We start from the raw sequence: 17,690 nt of genomic DNA on the forward strand, positions 1-17,690 counted from the left end.
CATAACAAGCTGTATTCCATTTGCAATAAAAATTTAATATCAATTTGGCATCTTATAATCTACTAATATCACCTAATAGTGACAAATGTGTAATTTCTCAGGCTCCATATTTCAATTATTGTCTTGCTTTGTGAAACAAACAATCAGCTTTACTATGTTTTTGTTAAGCCAGTAATAAATGTAGATAGAGGTCATGGAGACCAAGAAAGTCTGAGCTAGCCCGCTACTGCAGTACATGCATGTTGAACTCATCCCTTTGGATCACTGCTCTGAGAGTAAAGGAGCACATAAAACTCTATCAGGAAATCTGCTGGACATGAAAGTAGATAATATCATCAGCATTTACATCTTGTCTCATTGTCCCAATGCCAAGTAAAGGCTTTCATAATGTGTCCCAGTTGCATTATCTAATTCTCAAATGATCATAAATAAATAGCCTGATACCAGATCAGTTAATTACCAAAACAAAATATCCTTTCTCATCTATTATATTATATCATGCAGATGGGACAAAGAATATCAAGAATTTGAACCTGGATTTCATTATAAGTAGAAATTGCATTTGATAAACAATAGTTACTATTTCCTAATAGCTTCATTAACTTTTCTATGTTAAATCTGCTTATCAGTCAAAAGTCCAGGTAATCTTGAATGACTGTTTATCTGTTTCTTGTGTCAGATTTGGCATGAAGCACACGGTAGTGATTCCTTTCTCCTGGACCCTCAAAGCTTACTGCACTGAGAAATGACTAAACCTATCAAATAATTTAGCACAAGATAGTTGTACTAAATATTAATTACTAATATTATATTAGCAACAAGATCACCAGGAGAGATCTGCAACCATTGTACCAGATATCTACAGTAAAAGGAAATGGTGACAACTAATAACTTGAAATTATCTTCATGTTCTAATTTTATTATACATTTCCTCACTAGTCTTTATCTTGTTATTTTATTATAAAAAATATCCCTGCCTAGAGCTTTGGGTATTCATACCTTTATATTTCTATGGTCAATAGTGGATCATAAAAGTCCTAAAGAGGTGAAAAGAAGGCAACTTAAGGCTGCCATGCATTCCATATATCTGAGGTTTTTGTAACCAGCCTTCATAGCATGTATATCTATAGGATGACTCAAGAGAAGAGGCAAGTGTCATCATAAGCATCTCAAAACTATGATGCACCATGATACTAATATCAAACTTCATAATTTATAGAGTAACATCAGGACACACAAACATCTTTGTGTCTATGGAGATTTTCAATCAACCAGGTCATGGTTATCCCAAAGGTACTTTTCAAAAGGCAATTGGACTTTCTTGTTTTTTTCTTCCTTGAAAACATTTTTTTACCCCAAAAGCTTATTATCCAAGAACTGAAGAAACTTCATGTTTTCAAGAAAAAAAAACCCAAGAAAGTCCACTTGCCTTTTTAAAAGCGTCTTTGGGAAAAACATCTTTGTAGTTTCTAGAAACATCTGGAAATAAGGAGAAACTTTCTGACAGTGAGAACAATCAACCAATGGAACAGCTTGCCCTTGGAAGTTGTGGGAGCTCTATCACTTGAGATTTTCAAGAAGAGATTGGACTGCCATTTGTCAGAAATGGTGTAGGGTCTCCCACTTGGGCAGGGGGTTGGACTAGATGACCTACAAGATCCCTTCCAACTCTGATTATCTGTTATCTGTTTCCACTTATACCTATGCTTGTCAGATGCACTTTCAATATTTAGATAATCTGCAGACATAACATTTGTTTTAGCAATGCAAAAGCTTCATTTAAAACGAATTACTTCAAAGGATCAAGAATTCTGCTTCTAGTTGTGCCAATCACTCTCTTAACTGAGTGCATTTAAACTGGTCATCATTTTCCACCATTATCTATTTATTTATTTATTTATTTATTTATTTGATTTGCCAATTGTTTACAAGATAATAAGTATAAATGTATACATAGTTGTGAATACATGAAATGGTTACATATAAGAAAAATAAAAGAATAAGAGAAACAATAGGACAGGGACGGTAGGCACGTTGGTGCGCTTATGCACGCCCCCTACAGACCTCTTAGGAAAGGGGTGAGGTCAATAGTAGACAGTCTAAGGTTAAAGTTTTTGGGGTTTGGGGAAGAAACTACAGAGTCGGGTAGAGTATTCCAGACATTGACCACTCTATTGCTGAAGTCGTATTTCCTGCAATCAAGTTTGGTGCGGTTTACTTTGAGTTTGTATCTATTGTGTGCTCTTGTGTTGTTATGGTTGAAGCTGAAGTATTCATTGACAGGTAGGACATTGCAATGTATGATTTTGTATACCATGCTTAAGTCAGACCGAAGACGGCGTAATTCAAGGTTTTCTAGTTCTAGAATTTCAAGTCTGGTGGCATAAGGTATTCTACAGCGAGTAGAGGAGTGGAGAACTCTTCTTGTGAAATATTTCTGGACTTTCTCAATTGTGCTAATATCAGATACGTAGTGTGGGTTCCAGACTGATGAACATGATTATCATACAAACATGAGGGATGAAGGAGACTGGAGTGCTTGTTCTGTTTCTCCGTGATTCTGAGAAATAATGCCTGAAGATAATTCCTCACTGCATATTTGAGATTTCAAGCTTTTGACCAGTGTTCCTCAACCTTAATTACTTTAACACTAATTCCTCATAGTGGCTGGGGAATTCTGGGGGTTAAAGTCCACTCATCTTAAAGTTGCTAAGGTTGAGAAAAACTGCTGCAGAGGATCTGGACCTTGAATGGTAAAAGGAAGGTAGTTTCAATAGACATCAATCAAGTGTGTACTTGATGAAAAATATTTGTTTTAAATCTATTTCAGAAGCATCAGAATTTCCCCCTTCCAATGAATATGCTCCATTAGTATTATTTGCCTCAGCCTGAAAGAGGCCACATATTGAGCAGTAATTTGAAAACATGTATTTACCATAGAGCCCTGACAGTAGCCCTTTTCATGCTGTAGCAAAAGCATTAAATATTTATAGGGACATTTTATTTTGTAAACAAAGTAAAAGAATTAGGAGAACATGAAAGTGTGTGATCAATTTTAATAGCTGGGTTTTAGTTTCCTTGTTTTATGATGTGGTCCCTTAGCAATGTCTGTGTCTATGTGTGTATTTCTACATATGCATATGTATGGGTGATTCAAGACAATATATTAAATAATAGATAACATCTTGAAAACATTTCCAGATAGATTCCTCTTCTTTGCTGGTTCTGCACTGAAATAATAAATAAAATTAATGTGTGGTATTCTTAAGTACATACTGGGAAGGCTATTCCTGTGATAATAGAGATAACAAATGCCACTAAGCAAATGTATGCTTCCTAAGGGAATACACAAATATCCTTATGCAAGAAAAACAGAAGAATTCAGATGCTTTCTTGTTGATGCCACAAATATGAAGAACCAGAATTTTCAGTCATTCAGATCGGGGGTCGCCAACCTTAGCAACTTTAAGACTTGTGGACTTTGCTGGCTGAGGAATTCTGGGAGTTGAAGTCCACAAGTCTTAAAGTTGCCAAAGTTGGAGACCCCTGATTCAGATTACTGAAATGATCTGTCTCAATGGTTAATCTTCTGGAGCCAAGGAACCTTATTAGTCCATAATTGTGGGCGCCACCAAAGTAATCCTTTCAATACTACTCAAAACCCTGAATCCTTATGAAAGGTATCTGCAACTCACCTCTTTTCTATGATAACCCAGGTTCCTAATGGTTGATGATGTTGAAAGAAAAGGCATAGTTCTGAGTGAATATATTGCACTATGACACAGCTTGGTTTAATTTTTGAACAACTATAATGGCTGGCTCTTAATCTTGGCCTATAAACTGGTTTACAAACCATTAGCTGATTTAATATATTATGTTATGCTAAAACCAAATAAAGTATCTTTTGATTACTTATGGAGATAAAAGCTCACTTGAACATACTATGCTATCAATATGATATCTATCAGTATGTTATAGGACAAGTAAAAAAAGCAACACCCGTTTTGCTCCAGCAAAAATGAGAGTTGCATTTTTTTAACTTGTCCTATAACTTTCCTTGTTCTTCCTTTCTTGCCCTATAACATTCCTTTCTTCAAAGATTTGTGGTGTGTATAACAGTAATGAATGGATAATTATATTTTAATTCCTTTTAATTCATATATATATATGAACATTATACAGTAAGTATAGGGCAAATAGTAAACAAATACCTTCCATAGGCATACAATGTCTCCTTGTTTCTTTACAAAAAAAAAAAAAGGTTTTGGAGAACTACATATAATTCAGAATTGATTGTTAGGTGCAACAAATAAATAAATATTGGTACAGTTTGAAGTCAAGATGAAAAGATTTGAAACTGATCTAATTTGGTACCTTGGTGTAGTTAAAATAAAGAGAACAGAATTCAAACTAATGTTGAATTTATACTGACCTGCTTTTAAAGCTACATTTATTACATAAACACTTGGTTTTGGCATTTTGTTTTCTTTCTTAAACAGTTCATTGATAAAATGAACAAGGAAAAAAAATCCTTAATGAGCGGGGGTGGGGGGAACTAACCTGGGTGGGGGGAACTAACAGTTTACATTCTCCCAATGTTCTATTGATTTCAATCAGTGTCAGATTGTAGCCAAAATTGAACTTCAAAGTATTTTGTCTTATTTTGACAAGGTCAGCAAAGACGATCAGTGCACACTTTGTTATCACAAAAAGGTGCTAGTCTTTTCTAATCTAGTTAAAGCTGTCAGTATTCATGACATAATGCACATTATATAAACTAGGTTATCAGCATGGTTCAGAGATACCCTTGGATATTTTTATGTTCTGCATCAACCTGATAATGGTCTCCTATGGCACATTCCCTGGATTTTACACTCATATATCATTAAGAGTCCAATGTTAGCATTGTGTTCATAGATTTCTAATTTGATACTTAGAATTAGTGGAAGCAACTTCTATGATTTACGCTTGAAAAATATTCTCAAAGTTAATCTCAAAGAGAAGATTAGTATTTAATGATGCATCTTGACTTCTCCAATTAAATTCACTTCCTCCGATAGCCCTAAGCATTTTTCAAGGCCTAGCCAGAGGATAAACGACATGTAATGCATTCACATTTGTGAACATGATCTCATACTGAATTCTAAAATATTAGACCCTTAGTGGCAATATATTTAGTATGAATTCAGTCACCTAAGGACATTTGGAAAATATGTGAAATGTTGTAATGTGAATGCAGAAGCAGATAAACAAAGAAATAAAGACCATGCAACATCACCACTTAAAAAAATAGAAAAAAATGAAGGATGTTATGACAAATATGCTTCTATAATAACAGGAAAAAGCAAGCAAACACAAAGTTATTTTGTATGCAATTGTATTTGTTTATTCAAAAGTAATCTGAGTTCACAGAGGCTCTCATCAAGTAGTATTTCAGTTTATGCTCTCTAAATATTTTCAGTACATTTCTTATCCAGAGGAAACTATATTGAAAATCTTTAATACATACAATTGTTGCTTAAACTCTTCCTAGGAATCTGATTTGTTGGCAATTTTGAAGTCTGCTAGGGAGATCCTTGCATGCATATATAGGTTATCTCTCAGGACTGAAGACGAATATATGTGTCCTAGGATAATAAGGCTAGAAAGAAATTTCCTGAAGATGGGCTCTAGCATGAGTCCAAAAGTATGGATGACAAAAACTCTGGTCCCTGGGAATGACCCAGATTGGTTCCTGGGTTATCTCTGTTGTTAAGTAAAATTGCCCTTTCAGGAGTGACAGCAGCATTTGGGAAATTCATTGTTATGGATGTGGACCATTGAGGAAATCAGGTAAATTGTCCCTGATTAATAATGGGAAATTATCAGCAATTTGTCCAGACAAGTAGCACACTCAGAAATATGAGTTCTGCTTTATTGTAAATTACATTTACATAATCTTGGAATCTCCCCCTTCACCTTTACAAACCAGAAGCTAGGGAGGGTCTCTTCTAAGATATTCGCCACATGCTTCTGTTAGCTAAGCTGCTGCTATCAAGTTGTGATTCTTCCACCTGTCACCCAATGTCATTCCCACAGTCCAGATGCTTCTATTGCAATTTCCTTATTAGGGGAGCCCTAAGGCTGTATTGTAAATGAGTGAGAAAAACTTCCATTTTGTGGTTCAGACAGGATTTCAGGAGATTTTGTTTGGGGGCAGGAAAGGTTAACTGGATCTTATAGATAAAAAGAGATGCATCTATTTTTTCCACCACATATCTCTTTAGCTACACAGAAAGGAAGTGTATAGCAATACCACAACTATGAGAGTTTTTACATTTTTATTTTGAACTTTTACCATATGCTTAACTTTAGATTAGGATTTGTGATGACCAATAGATTTAAACTTATATTATTTTGTTTCATGAGACTTTGCTAAATTTTATTCCATTTTAATTTAAAACCACCTGATTTTGTTTCTGCTAAGGCCATGTTCTCATATAACAACCTCTATCTTGGACCAGTCTTATTCTTTCTGAAACAACCTGAAGTTGATTGAATGTGATTTGGTTGGAATATGATATCTTTCATGGAAAATAGAAGATAACCTTGTGTGTGAAACATGTGAAATGTCACTTGGACAAGAAATCTTCAGAAATCTTGCAATTTCAAACCAACTGACTACAGAACTGTCCTTCCCTCTCTAGGACATATCTCTGTGCCTCTACAGCTAAATTAATTGTCAGATTCCTTACTTATGTAGATCATCCTTCCTTTATACAGTAATGAGATATCAAGAGCTCATAGTAGATCAAAAGAAAGTTTTCTATAAGCTTGCTATTTCCATCAAAAGTTCCATGCGGTCTTAATCCAAAGCCATCATCATTTTTCACCATGCCAATCTAAGCCTTCCTTACTATCCCCACTACATTATCTTTCAGTCTGCCTAGATGATTCTCTCCCTCTCTCTCCCATTGACAAGTGATCAAATCAAACATAGATCCTCTCTCACCTGCTGCCTCTGTCCTTTCTTCTGTGCTTGGTGGAGAGCACAGCAATTACCATCCTTGTATGTTGTCCTTGTTCTGAAGAGGAATAGTGTGAAAGCATTAAACTGACCATCTCTTCCATTATGACTACAGAGGTGATCCTGGAAGGATCACTGTTCTCTCAGGGAAACCTTTCTGGATACTGCAATCATCCTAAAAGTTGGTGATCGGTATTGTGCTACTAAAAATTACACAAGTTTATTTAATTAAAAAAATTCCTATTTGCATGTTTGTTTATTAAATGTTTTTTTTTCCATTGGAGGTAGCCAGATGGGCACAAAGAAAGGATTTAATGGCACATTTATGCCAACAAATACCATATTGCCTACTCTTGCATTATGCAACACTTTCAGATTTTATTCAAATTTTCTATTCAGAATAATAATAATAAAGACCACTGAATATTTTTGTATAGAGGACAGTAAGCCAATGAGAGCAGGTTTTTTTCTTTGCAAGAAACAAAGAAAAGTAAAAAAAAAAAAGATGTAATGGTGGAAATCCATCTGCTTTCCAGACAGTTTGTACTTACCCTTGACAGAGTCTAGAGGGAGTCTAATAAACAACAATTCTGGCAGGCTTCATGGAATTGAGTTGTTACCATGAACAGCACTAGAACTAGCTATGCTCACTTTATATATCAATAACTGCAGAGCAGCTTGATGACAATAGATAACTGGAATTAATCCAGAGTGTGGGTGGGAAGCAGAGATAAAGAGAAAAAGAGAATTGTTAGTGTAAAATGACAGAAATAAAGTCCAAAACAGCCTGGTTAGATTAGAAGCAGGCCCAGCATGGCAATTGAAATGGGACCTGCAAGGTATATCAGACTCTGAAGAAAATGATAATTCATTGCAAAAACCTATGGAAATTATGAAAAGCCTCAATTTGGGGGTGGCTCCCTATCAGAAAATTACACATAACGAAGGAAGAAAATTATGGTGAATGGTGCACCTTGAAAATCTTTATTTTGAGCTTTATCAGGGGAAAATGATTTAGATTTGAATTTCTTGAGCTATGAAAAAAGGGAATTCCCTCAAAATATACATCTATTTTGATCAATGTCTCAGTCTTGTAAATTAAAGGTTCTTAGATTTAGATAATTTCTAAGATTGGGATTTGAACAGTTTCAAATGGAAAAATGGTTCTGTACAAGCAATTTATGCAAAATTTATAAATATTTTGCAAGCAATTTATAAATATTTTGAATCAGACTCACATTTCTCCAAATTCATTATAACATTATAAAAACTATAATATAATTACTTCAGTTGTACTTTAGCCCTCTTTAAACAAATTAGCAAATCACCAAATTAAATAAATTGTTGGAATATGTAGTTTGGATTTTCAAAGGGGAAGGGATCCTTTCCTGAGCGCAAAGGGTTGACAAAGCTTGGAAATTTTTATAATCAGGAAAAGGATTAAAATGGCTCCTCCCCAGGTATTCACAGAGGGTCTCTGTAGTTATGTAAATAGTGGCTTTAGTTTTGTAAGATTATATCTATAGGTAAAGAACAATAAAGAAACCTACTCCTAATTAACTCCATATTAGGATTAGGTTTCTTGGGGTATGACAAATGAATCATAAAGCTAACCAAAATTGATATACAGAACTCTGCCGCGGCTGGTTCTGGCTTATATAACCGGTACTGTCCAGTGTTTCAGCCACTGATGGGACTTTATTTCTCTCGACAGTGGCCGGTTCAATGAGTGGAGTCTGCCATCAGACTCTACTCCTATGACCATATTTGGTAATACTTAACAATAACTATAGTTATGGAGAAGCATAAACTCAAAACCCACAGCTTTGTATTTGTGTGCTCATGGAAGTAATACACACATAACTACTTCACTACATAACTACTTCAGTAAGAATACTTGGGATAAAGAGGAGTAAATCAAAACTGGCAATAAATTGGACGGGGGGGGGTTTATATTTTTGATAATGCTACACTTGCCAGTAATTTGTTATGCAGCAATTAGAGAGGAGATTCTTGATACAATCAGTCCTGTTGTGGAATAATCTTCCCATTTAGTGCAGGTTGGCACCAAACATTAGATGCTGTAAGATACATCTTTTTGCCCAAAATTTTGGTTACTGAGATTGGTATGCATTTCTTTCTAAATAATACAATTATCTTAACTTCCTGGAGTTTCATAGAATTATTCTTTTGCACATATAATGTTTAAACCTAATTTGTTTTTTTATCAAAATGTTTCAATGCTTAGATGAATTGTATTCTAATTTTATATCCATAAAACTGACAAATAAATATTTGATTAATAAAAAATAAAGTTTTTAAAAATCAGGAAATAAAGATGAAGACAGTTCACAGGATCACTAGTAATCTTTTATATATCAATGAGCCATAGAAGTCCACAGAGTCTGGACTTCCCCAATATTTTTGAGAGATATCTCTTGTCTTCTACTACTATATTCAGTGGAGTGGGACTCTTGTCTTTATGTATTTAACATGAGATACTGATATACTGATATGAAAACATACGAGAACTACTAGCATATTCAGGAGAATAAGATGATTTCAGGTTAAATTTTTAAGCATCTCAAGCAAAGCTTCACAGTTTTTGGGCTAACATCAAGAATAGTGAAATAAAGTTGCAAATGTCTCTGCTGAAATTTTGCAGAACTACTGAAAATGAGTCTTGACAATATGAGCTAGAACAACAAGCTGCTTGACTCGGGTAGTTTTCAATGGTATCAGTGACTATTCTCCAAAGCACCTGAAGGCTGAACAAGAAGCAATGGATGGAAAATAATCAAACAGAGAACTAAGGAATGATCAACCTAGAACTAAGGAATAATCAACCTAGAACTAAGGAATAATCAACCTAGAACTAAGAAATAATCAACCTAGAACTAAGGAAAAATTGTCTGACAATAAGAACAATTGATCAGTGGAATGACTTGCCTCCAGAAGTTGTAGATGCTCCAAGTTGTAGGTTTTTAGGAAGAGATTTGACAACCATTTGTCTGAAATGGTATTGAGTTTCATGTCTGAGAAGAGGTTTGACTAGTCAGGAGATTGTATTAGAAAACCTCCACATCCCTTCTGACTGTGTTATTTGGGGGCAAAGGAGGAAATATTTGCTAGATAGCAGGCACTCTTTTATTATATAAGACCCATTGTGCACATAGGTACCAAGGGTGGAGCTTGGAACATGACACTGAACCTGCCATCCAGCAGGTTTTGATCCCTGCCTCTGACAGCAGCTTTCTATAATTACCTGTGTTCAAAAGCACTTTGTCTTCAAAAATAAGCTTAAATAGAAACTCCTTATAGACTTCTAATGTAAAACAAAAAAAATATGAACAGGATATATGATTTTGGTTATAGAAAGAATGTTATGTTATAACTATAGAGTAAGATATAAATTTATAATTGTACATATAAATGTGATAATGAGAGTGGAAGCTACTCGTATTTTTTTCTTTCTTTTCTAATTTTATTTTATTTTTTTCCTTCGTTGAATTATTAACTTTTTCTTTCATTTCTTTTTCTTACTTTTTCTTAATTTTGTATTAGTTTTTATCCCCCCTTTTAAAACAATATTTAATAAATGTTATATTTAAAAAGCTGATATAAACATAGACATTAAGCCAAATTTGTGCTTTTTATTGTCTTAAATTACATAACAAAAGTCAGGTGATCAGCAATGCCAATATGAAGGAATATTACTTATAAACGTTGGTGTGTACTTTGGAGCTTGTTCTAGATAACGAGAATACTAACCTGATGGGATATACCAGTGATGATGAAACTATGCGTACACCCCCCATGCATGCACGCCCCCATGCAAGTTCCCCACCCCCATGTGCTCCATCCCCATGCATGCACCCCACTCCTCCCATGCATGTATGGCAGAGAACTGAAGACCAGCTGGCTAGCAGAACATGTGCACATGTGCGGTGGAGCTGAGCTGGGGCAATGTCATGCGTGCCCATAGAGAGGGCTCTGCATGCCACCTGTGGCATGTGTGCCATAGGTTTCCTACCATGGCTATATACTATAATACCTAAGCAAAACTAGAATATGTGTTATTTCCAAGTGTTTGGGTGGATATGTTTTTTCTTTGTGTGTGCATGTATATTTTATTACAGATGGTCTATTTGGAAGATGATTTGGAGAAAGTGCTACTGATCTTTTCCATAGTCACTGTCTACTTGTCTTTAAACAAGTAGACATTGAGAAACCCATCTTCAGGCTGGTGCTTTCGGCTTTGTGCTTGTGCGAGCAAAGCGTGATCAGAGCTGCCGTCTCTCTATAAATACTGGTGGGGAGATTGGCTGTGTTGTTATTACTTGATTGGTTGATGGAGTTGATGTTTGCAGATTGGTTGGCTTTTCGTAAGAACATTTGTGGCTGAGGTATTGGCTGTGTGCCTATCAGCCTCCTGTGTTGTAACGACCTGGGTAATGGGCTGTATGATGACCTTCTGAATTCTATTGTTGTGACATCCTGGGTCTTGTGCTGTAATCTCCCGGGTCGTTGGCTGTGTTGTAACATCCTGAGGTTTTGTAGTGTAACCTCCTGAGTTTCGTGATGTGATGTTACAGGTTTTGGTTTGGCTCTGAGTTTGAGGCCTGGCTATGTGTTCATGGCGTGTGTCAGTTTGCTTGGTTTGGGGGTCAGGGTGTGTGGCAGCTGTTGATGCAGCCATGGTCTGGATTCTGGACGGTTGTTGCCTTTCCCCTATGGGATGGGTTTGGGTTTGAGTCTGGTGAGGGAGATTGGTGGTGGCGTCATGTGTTGTTTTGGGTCCGGTGTTGGTTTTTGTGGCTGGGACTCATTTGTTGATAAGGGCTAGTTTCCAGATGTCTAGTAGGCAGGAGGTTTCGTCCCATTTATTCATGTTATGAGGGTGTATCTCTATTTCAATGGCTTCCCTGATTCCTTGTTGAAGTGTTCAGTCTTGGAGATTAATTTGGTTCCCTCAAAATTAATTTCATGTCCTGTGGCTTTAAGGTGCTGGAAAAGGGAGGAAGTATTTTCTTCGTTTCTGACTGCTTTCTTGTGTTCTGCGATGCGTGCACTTATTCTCCTGTTAGTCTGTCCAATGTATGTGGGTGGGCAATTGTTGCATGGTATTTCATAAACTCCTTGGTTTTCTAGCTGGATCTTGTCTTTGGGGTTTCTTGGGATGTTGACTATTTTTTGGTCAGTGCCAAAGGCTGTCCTGATATTGTGTTTGTGGAGAATTTTGCTGATTTTAACTGTGGTGCCTTTGATGTAGAGGAGGAAGGCAATATTGTTGTCCTGTTCTGTGTCTCGGTTTTTTGGGGGTGTCTCCCTTAGGATTAGGTTGGTAATTGTGTTTCTTTGGAATCTATTGGAAATTAATATGTTAGTGAGGGTGTGTGATTCTGTTCTCAGGTGGTCTTTGTAGGCTAGGAGTTTGGTTCTGGAGATGAGGGTCTTGGCTATGGAGTTGATCTGTGCAGGGTTGTGATGGGATTGTGCGTTTAAGTAGTGGTTGGTATGTGTTTTTTTCTGGTAGATGGTTTCGACCTTGTTGAAACATCACCAAGATACTCTCAATCTTACACGGGAAAAGACCCGAACACATATATTACATTTATGTATGTAATTTTTTAGTTCAATGAAAACTTAGGTCTTAGAAACAGAATAGAACACTTTTAAATGATTTTCTTATAGTGCATGAATTATATATTGCTTCCTGTGTATATAATTATTACAACCTATTTCTTTCTCATCTTCTATCAAGATAACAAAATATTTTATGAAAACCAGACCTCCATTTTTTAAAATAAATGAATGATCATTAGTTTTAGTTTTCTTATAAACCTAGTTTTAACCACAAATATTCACCATCTAGAAATATACCATTCACATTAAGATGTAATGTCTATTCCACTATTATTGTTTTTCATCATTCTTTTGTATAAATGGGGTGTGTGCTCTGAATATTGATATCATCTATCTTTTGATGAAGAACGTTTCAATCTATTTTTCATCCTAGGTTATCAGACCGGATACAAGAGGCATAAAGGCCAGAATGTTATACAATCAAATACTGGTGATAAAGCACATAATAAAACAAATGAAAGCAGAACAAAAGCATAACATATTAAACAAAACTAAAATCATCTTTAATATTATGTTTTAACCTGGCATCAAAATTATGGGAGTAACTTCTATGACATTTTTAAAGCTGGGAATCTTCATTAAGACATTTGTAATGTTGACCTTGTATCCAGCAAGCGTTTCCTAACAAAGGAACCCAGACAAAATTATTTATATAAAATATATCAGTTATATTTTTGGGTATTTGAGCTTCAAAGATATGGACATGAAGGCAACTAGGCAGCCAACGTAAGTATTTAAATGTCAAGTTAATTATTTTGCACTATGATTAGCAATCAATTAAAGTTAACCATTTATATATAAAAAATAAAGCTTTCATGGGCAGTTCCAGATACAAGACTGTGCAGTGCAAAGATGTTAAGGTTTGTTCACTAATAATTCCTGCCCAGAAAGATTTGTAGCCAGAAAATCAATTGAAGATTTGTAAAGACACTTGGTGTCATTGAGGATTTTTTTACATCCTCATCCAGTCATGCTGAATCAATCCAGAGTTCCTAAACGTCTGTTATTTTAACAGGTATACACTTGTATTTAAAAGTGGATATAAATATCACTGGGTATCATACAGATGTATAAAGTCATAGGTAATTGTTTTTGAAGGGTACTCTAATTAGTTATGTTCATCTGCTTCAAAACAGAATGAAACTTTCTGAAATAGGATCCACAGTGGCAGGAAACTATTTGATTAGATAATATGTTCAGTGTGTAAAATGTTTCATCATCCATCACTATTTGTATCCATTCATCAGTTCCAATGTAGTAGGCATACTAGTATAACAAAGACAAAGGATTTATGATGCATCTATAAAGGGAGAGACAGACTTGATTATCAATGCTGTAGCTATGTCTCTATGAAACAAAGCAAATAAAGTGCACTTAAAATTGAACTAAGACATAGTAAGATGTCATGTTGATTACCAGTGGAAGTAAACACTCAATACAGTTCTGCCTGCCGTAGTATCCTTTCTAAAAGTGTTTCTTTATGCACAGTTTCTTGACATCAGATGGCCTTTACTTTTCACAGAGCACATTTATTTATTCTGGCCATGAAATTAATGGATATTTTGCTCATGCTCAACAATAACTTATGTGGCAGTTTGCCAGATAAAATTATTCCATGTGAGTGTAGTATATTGATAAGCTTGTTGGTCAGACCAAGCAGATCCAGTTACAAGAGCTGACTCAGTCAAAGAGACTGTGTGACTTCAATCCAGTTATTATCTCTCTGTGCAGCCTAGCTCACACTAATGTGAATAAAAAATAAGGGATAGCTAGGCCTTCCGCCCATTTGCACCACCATTTTATAGGAAGGGTATGATATAAATACAATAAATTAATAAATAAAGCATAAGATGGCGACGCCCAACTAGGAAGGTGAAGCTCTCGCTCCTGGACCACTATCTCCCTATAAAGCCATCACCTGCACCAGAAACCACTTTTAAAGCTGCTGTTACACCAGTAACCGTGAGTAAACCTGAGTCCAAAAAACAAGCCCAAAAACGCTAGATTCTGAAGCTGTGGAGCCCAAATATTCCTGCTAACAGATCCGGAGCCCTCCTCTCCTTCCCCAGAGAAGTGAAGCCCTTTCCTTCACTCGGAGCCTGCCTGCGGAGTGCTAACAACCTACCTTCATTTAAATCCCTCACACAGCTGATAGAAGTTATCTTCCACGCCAGACAATTTAATATCCCCCATGCAGTTTTCACCGCCACATCGGTCAGCTGGCAGAAAAGAAAAAAAAACGAGGGAGGAAAAAGCCCTGAGGCTCTTAGTAGCCAAAAGTCACCCTGGACGGCAGAGGAATGCTTTTGAGACTGACTCGAAGAAAACCTCTCCATCCGAACTAAAAAGAGACTTAGCATGGCTAAATCAAAGCTGTGACAGAAGTAAAAAAGAAAGGAAAGATCTTGTAACAGCGTGCTTAATCTTGGTAAAAAATCACTCCAATTTCTGCAGTGGAATTTTCCTTGGAAAGTGGGACTCTAAGGAGGAAAATAGCTGTGATTAACGATCTGGAGTTACTGTCAGATTTAGTTAAAAGTAAAGGACAGATTGGATTGGTTAACCCAAACTTCTGGACTGCATTTTTACTACTACTCAACTTGAAGAGCTTTAAGAAACTATTGCAAAACAATCTTATTCAGAGACATATTGATTGTAGTCAAAGTGTTTAATTCAGCAAGTTTTACTCTATTTCAAAAACCCTTTGAACATCGTGTTACAACCTTTTGTTTACAGAGTAATAGCAATCTGCTATTACAAAGAGCAATAAATTCCTCTCATTCAGTCAACTACAGCTGCTAGTAATACAATTAACCCTTTCCTTGCAGACTCTTAATACTACCTCATTACTTTAATCAAACACTGATTAATTCATTACCTCAAAACTTACAACTTTTCTACCTCATCACCTATATCAACAATTAGATAATCAATTTCTATAAAATATTTTATTAATGGTTTAATTGATTTATTGTTTTAATTGATTAGTGTGATTAGAGTGTTTAGTGCAAATAGTGTGATTACTGACTAGTTTAAAAGATCAAGATTCATGTAATTTAATTGAATAGTAAAACCAATGATTTAGTGAATTTAAATGAACAGTGTGATTAATGATTAGTGTAATTAATTGATTAGTGATTAGAGTAATTAATTGATTAGGCTGATTGTTGCTCAGTAATATTATCTGACTAGAGAGATTACTGCAATTGATTGATTGGTGTGATATTGGCTATATAGATTACCCAAAATTGTTCCTTTAATTAATTCAATCAACGTACTATCTTAACAAACCTACCATGCCAAAAAGAAAATCCAATGCCAAGCCACAACCTAAAGAGAAGATAATCCCCACCAATGAACCACAAGACTCCTGCACATGCCTTAAATGCTACAAAAATCTAAAGGATAATGAAAACTCCATCAAATGTTCTCTGTGTAAAAAATACGCTCATCATGACTGCTTGGAATTAACCAAGCAATTTATTCAATACCTGGAATCATCCAATGAGTTTCCATATCTCTGCAAACCATGCAAACCCAAACTGGATCTGTTGGAAAGAGTTGATACCATTGAAAACATTGAAACATCCCTTAACACCATAGTAGCATCCCTGGACGCCGTAAAAGAAAGAATATCCAACCTTGAAAAAAAAGACACAACGCAAAAACCTGAACATCCAATAGCTACTAACCACATCTCTACCCAACAACCACAACCCAATCCAAAACCCAATCCACAAATAAACACAACCCAGACAAATATTGATATCCCAATCCTCATCAGAGAAGCTGTTGAGCGTGAACGGAAACATCCAAACGCCATCTTATTTGGTCTAGAGGACATCAATGACAATGATGACATCACAACTGTCCGAAACATCATCAGTGATTATCAAGCATCAACCATCTCCGCTGATGAAATACTTGACATTTCCCACATTGGCCAAGAGCTCAAAAACAGAGACGGCTCTGTGGCCCCACGCTTGTGCAGGGTCATTTGCAAAAATGAATCAAGCAAACGTAAATTCATTTACACTATAAATTCACTCGCCAAAACCAACACCAACCATAAGAACCTCCGTTGTCGCCCTGACCTAAACATACAGCAACGTGCCCGCTCCCGTGTACTCCGCACTGAACTCAAAAAACGTCTAGACAATGGAGAGAAGGACCTGTACATTGACTACCATGCTGACTGTATCAAAAGTAAGCCACACAACCCGCAACTCAGCTTTAACCCTCAACCACAACCCTACCTCAACCGATCCACCATCACCCAAGACTAGGCATGCACGCCCCTAACTACCTCAATTCCAACTACTGCTGGCCTTAAATGCAAACTACTCAATGCAAGAAGCCTCGTGAATAAAATACCTGAATTTTTCCTCCTACTAAATATGGCTAAATTCGACATTATATTTGTCTGTGAAACATGGCTCAATGCATCTCTCCCTGACTCCATTACCACAGTAAGAGACTATCATGTTTACCGATCAGATCGTGAAATTCGTAGAGGAGGTGGTGTTGCTATCTTCTATAAAAAGTCCTTACATCTAAAAAATATCCAAGTTACCCAGGAGCTTGCTCTTCCTGAGACCATCATCTGTGAACTACCCTTAAATATCACAATTCGATTCTTACTATGTTACAGAGCACCTGATTATGACATTGAACATGTAAACAAGCTAAATACATTACTAACATGGGCTGCATCCTGCCCATACCCTTTTATCTTTCTTGGCGATTTCAATCTACCTCATATTGACTGGACCCTAAATGATTGTACAACTGAAATCATACACAAAACCTTCTACAATGCTATTACAAATCTGGGACTGGAACAACTAGTAACCAACAACACTAGACTAAACAACTGCCTCGATCTCATCTTCTGCAATAGTTTGAATTTAATTTACGGAATACAAACTAAAGAACCCTTTTCCAGCAGTGACCACAATATGATTGACTTTTGTCTCAACATACGCCCACACAAAAATCACCACAATGATGTAATCCCCAATTGTAACTTCAAAAAAAG

At 36.0% G+C, this 17,690-nt stretch overlaps 1 long non-coding RNA gene across 1 annotated transcript in view; it reads right to left on the bottom strand.

Moving 5' to 3' along the window:
- The window catches only part of LOC148130924 (uncharacterized), a 118,255-nt gene extending 103,452 nt beyond the window's left edge, over positions 1 to 14,803 (bottom strand). Inside the window, exon 1 of the long non-coding RNA XR_015749120.1 lies at positions 14,778 to 14,803. This is a non-coding gene — a long non-coding RNA (uncharacterized LOC148130924). The remainder of the gene's footprint in view (positions 1 to 14,777) is intronic.
- Positions 14,804 to 17,690: the final 2,887 nt, after the last annotated feature.

Source organism: Notechis scutatus, chromosome 4 (genome assembly GCF_049901735.1).
Source record: "Notechis scutatus isolate UNSWTSFEM ecotype Mainland chromosome 4, rNotScu1.2, whole genome shotgun sequence".
NCBI lineage: Eukaryota > Metazoa > Chordata > Lepidosauria > Squamata > Elapidae > Notechis > Notechis scutatus.